The sequence below is a fragment of the Suricata suricatta genome, chromosome 5 (assembly GCF_006229205.1).
Source record: "Suricata suricatta isolate VVHF042 chromosome 5, meerkat_22Aug2017_6uvM2_HiC, whole genome shotgun sequence".
In the NCBI taxonomy this organism is placed as follows: domain Eukaryota; kingdom Metazoa; phylum Chordata; class Mammalia; order Carnivora; family Herpestidae; genus Suricata; species Suricata suricatta.
The window spans coordinates 49158362-49163421 of NC_043704.1; the positions used below are offsets into that span (position 1 = coordinate 49158362).

At 37.2% G+C, this 5060-nt stretch overlaps 1 protein-coding gene across 1 annotated transcript in view; it reads right to left on the bottom strand.

The window, feature by feature from the left end:
* ZBTB11 (zinc finger and BTB domain containing 11) overlaps positions 1 to 5060 on the bottom strand; it is a 33103-nt gene that overhangs the window by 12638 nt on the left and 15405 nt on the right. The window lies entirely within an intron of this gene.

The window sequence follows — 5060 nt, forward strand, 5'->3', positions numbered from 1 at the left end:
AAAGGCAAATATGACCATTTATTCTGCAATTAAACACTGTGGATTTGTTTTGTGTTCTGGCTGCTTAACGAACCTTGACTAACTCACTTCTATGAGCCGAGTCTCTCAATACCTAAAATAGAAAATAATATCAGACTTACTACCTCAAAGAGTTGTTGTAAGGCAGTCATTGTCAAACTGTACTCCTTAGAACCCCGGGGGTTCCTCAAATTCCCCTCAAGAAACAGCTGCTGGAGAACGGAGGGTAAGAAAAGAGAGGGAGGCAGGTGAGTAGGCAGGGTTCAACCAACCTGTCCCCTAACCTCACTTCTTTAAGTATAACTGTATATTTTAATAATAGAAGTCCATATAAAAATATGATTGTGAACAAGTGTACTACTCCTGAAATTTTAAAAATAAGATCTAACACAGGGAGTCAGCAAAATTTTTCTGTAAAGAATCAGTTAATAACTATTGCAGGCCATGAGGTGTCTGTCTCAACTACCCGACTCTGCCCCTGTAGCTGAAAAAGCATGGCCACAGATAACACATCCACAAATGAACATAGCTGTGTTCCAATATACTTTATTTACAAAAAGGGAGGGAAAGGAGGGCTGCTCTGTGGGCTATGGTTTGTGTACTACTGGCCTAAGGAAGGAAATAATTACGGTACATATGAAGTATTACATTTTTATTTTATTTGAGAAAGAGATCAGCTTATTTCTAAGTTCTCAATAAATCACTGTTACAAAAGCCATTAATATTCATAATTCAAAAATAAAACAGTGTTAAGTCCAACTCCATCTCCATAACCAGTATGAATAAGATACAGCTTTCCAGAGCTTTCTTACACAATTAAGCAAATAATCTTATTCTTCCTCTTACACGGGGTGGCATATAACATATACTTATTCTATGCCTCACTTTTCTCCTATCATAATTTAGCTTAAAGATCTTTTATGAAAATATAAAGAGCCAAAGCAACCTTTTAAAAACTCACATTTGCTGTATTACTCAGTTTTGACTCAAGGTACATAAAATGTCGTCGTTTTATAGAAGCAGATAAATGATAGACAAGGAAGACAAGCCTTAAACTGTGAGATATATTAGCAGTCCCGTTGAAAACCGAGGGCACTATGTACATCAATATTATCATCATGGATAATTCAGTCATCCTAGGAAAGTTGGTAATTACGTGGGCTGAAGAAGCTATGTTAATCCTGCTACAAATTATAAGACCAAGTTAAGCTTGAGTAAGTATTTCTTAAAAAAAAAAAAAGAAAGCAAAAAAACCCACAAACAAAATAACATATTGTACTCTTTTACCTATACCTTTTTAATTTCTAAGTATGAAGTCATAAGAAAAATTTCCCATGAAAGAATTAACACTGTTCCAAGTAACAGTTTAAATATGTAAGACAACTTTTTCAAGGACACAAATCATATGTCTACCATAAAATAAAAAGACACAAAGGAAAATTAAAAAATAATCATTCATAATTTTGTCGAGATAATAATTTCAGTATCTTGTTTTTACCCCTGCCTTTTTACATATAATATGCACACTCTGCAAGACATTTTAATCAAAATGACAACAATTTTGCAAGATAAAAAAAGTTCCAGAGATCCATTACACAATAATGTGAACACAGTTAACAAAACTGAACTGTATACTTAAAATTATCATTAGGGGTGGGGGTCCGACTGGGTGGCTCAGTATCTAACATCAGCTCACGTCATGATCTCACGGTTCGTGAGTTTGTTGAGTTCGAGGCCCGCTTCGGGCTCTCTGCTGTCAGCACAGAGCATGATTCGGGTCCTGTCTCTCTGCCCCTCCCCTGCTCATGCTCGCTCTGTCCCCCTCTCAAATTAAATATGAAAAAAAATCATTAATGAGGTGCCTGGGTAGCTCAGTGGGTTAAGTGGCCAACTTCGGCTCAGGTCATGATCTTGCAGTTCATGAGTTCGAGCCCCGTATCAGACTTTGTGCTGACGTGCTGACAGCTCAGAGCCTGGAGCCGGCTTCTCATTCTGTGTCTCCTCCTCTCTGCCTTCCCCTGCTCACTCTCTGACTCTCAAAAATAAACAAACATTTTAAAAAATCATTAAGAGGGTAAATTTTATATTGTGTTTAACAAAATTAAAAACTAAAAAAAGAAAAAAATGGACAACAGTGGTTGGTAATAGATACTGTTAGGGAATATGATCAAAAGACAGGTTTGCCAGTTGATCTGTGAACTGGACTCTGGGCACTCAAAGGCTCCTCACCTTCTTCCCTGTCCTTGGAAAGCAAGTTTTGCTTGCCTTTCCTGCTCCCAGAGGCTGCTCTAAGGATGTAACCTTGAGATAATGATGTGATACTGAAATATCTACACAGCATATGTGACTGGACCCAGTTAAGACCTATTATGAACTTTTAACATTTTGTGGGCAGGTGCACAGATCCATTCATCTTGCTGCCACCTAAGAGAAGGTGCCCTTTGCTTGTGAAAAGCCACCTACCCACCTGGAATGGCCTGCCTATTTCTTTGGTCTCTCCCTGCCTTTTGGGTACAAGGGGCTATTTCATATTACACCAGGGAAGCTCATGGGAGAGTTATGAACCAACAGATAGGAGAATTATGACAGGGACTTCTACATCCAACAGTATGGCAGACTAACACGCCCTAATTTGACTCAGATACTTTAATTATTTTAAATATACTTGGTGCCCCAGTGCTGAGTGAAACAGGCAAGAAATCCTGATTAGTTTATGACCTCAAACCAGGTTTAATCTGGTAGTTTGTTGTTGTTGTTGTTGTTGTTGAATATATAGCACTTTGGTGGTCAAAAAATTCCCAGGCTCAGATTTTAAAGCAATCCCAGACCGGTAATGCCCTCAGAATCTTAAGAACCAAATGTTTTCTCCGTAGAAAACACTTTCAACCCAAAACTCAATTTCCCACAAAATTCTGAAGACTATGCATTCAGTGGGCACATATATATATTTTTTTAATTACAAACAAGGCACCATGAACAAGAGCTAGTGGAAACAAACAGCATGAATCAATCTAGCAAAGATTTTAAGTATTGCTATGATCACACGTAGAAAAGTCAAGGGTGGCATATAGTAAAGAGCAAAAGGTCCATAAAAAAGTAGTCCCCTAAAAGAGATACCTGAAAAGGAACTACACAGAACCTCTAAAAAATGGAAAACAGGGATGCCTGGTTGGCTCAATCAACAAAGCATGAGACTCTTGATCTCACATATGTGAGTTCAAGCCCCATGTTGGACACAAGCTTACTTAAAAAAATAAACAAAATAAAAAATAAAAATAGAATAGAGACTGGAATTAAAAAAAAAATCAATGAATTTAACAGAAAATTAACGCTGAAGAATGGGTGAACTAAAATTTTCCAGAATAATCTACATAGAGATAACCAAAATATAAAAGAGAAATGAAGAGACAGAGAATATAAAATGAGAATGTCTATTTAACTGGAGTTCCAGTAAAGTAGAAAAAAGAAATTAAGGCAGGAACAATTTTTGAGGAGTTACTGGCTGAGACTTTTTCTCAACTGACTAAAGACAATAATCTCAATTGCTGAGTTCAGGAAGTCCAACAATTTCTATGCCAGACAGTTAAAAGTCAAAGATTCTCAGGGCGTCTGGGTGGCTCAGTCGGTTAAGTGTCCGACCCCAACTCAGGTGATGATCTCACGGTTCGTGGCTTCGAGCCCCGCGTTGGGCTCTGTGCTGACAGCTAGCTCAGAGCCTGTCGCCTATCTATAGATTCTGTATCTCCATCTCTCTCTGACCCTCCCCTGCTTATGCTGTCTCTGTCTCTAAAAAATAAATAAATAACATTTTAAAAAAACAAAAAAAAAAAAAGTCAAAGATTCTCATACTGGATTAAGAACAAAATCCAGAAATGATGATGTTTAAAAAGAAATCTAAAACCTTAAGATACAAAAAGGTTGAAAAATAAAAGATGGAAGAAAGATATCCTAGGTAAATTAGGAAAATATTGTTTACATACCCAAAAATATTTACTAAAGCAGTCAAAATAGAAAAATAAAACAGGTTGTTTATAAGATTTTAATGGTAGAAAGTATTACTAAAGATAAAGAGGGCCATTACATACTGATAAAAGGAAATTCTAAACTTTTTTGCATCTAATAACATGTCTTCATGTCCTTATGTAAAACACAACTGAAGAAACTCAGTAACAAATGACTCACACCTGTTACTACTCTAAAGCACCTCTGTCTATAACTGATAGATCCAGGGGCACCAGTGTGGCTGAGGTCATGATCTTATCATGGTTCATGGGTCTGAGCACCACATGGGCCTCTGCACTGACAGTGCAGAGCCTACTCGGGATTCTTTCTTTTTCTGCTCCCCCCTCAACACTCTAACACACATATGCGTGCTCTCTCTCAAAACAAATAAACTTTAAATAAAAACCTGAGAGATCAAACACACAAAATAATCAGTAGAGAATTAACAGGATACAATATATTGAATTATTGCTTCCAACTAAAAACATTTATGTTCTATTTAAGCAAAATGAAACTTACAAAAATAGACCACATGTAGGATTCAAAGCAACAAATCAGCATATTAAAGGGAAATTTATAGCTTAGAATACTTAAACTAGAGAGGTGGAAAGGATGAGAGTTAATGGGTCAATGGGTTAATAAGCACTATATACAACAACCAAAAAAAACAGTAATAGGGGTTCCTGCCTCCGTTGGTAGAGCACGTGACTCTTGATCTCAGGGTTGTAAGTTTCAACCCCATGTTGCCTGAAGAGCTTACTTTTGTTTGTTTATTTATTTCCATGTGTGCACGCAAGAGAGGGGCAGAGAGAATCTTAAGCAGGCTCCATATCCAGCGCCAGGGCCTTGGGCTTGGTAGATCTTGATCTCAGGACTGTGAGATCATGACCTGAGCCAAAATCAAGAGTTGGATAGTCAACAGACTGAACCACCCAGGTGCCCTAAGAGTTTACTTAAAAAAAAGAAAGAGAGAATAATGTTCAAATAAAGTAAAAGGAAGGTTAATATAGCTGTTCTTCCAAAGGTGTGTTAAGAAAAAT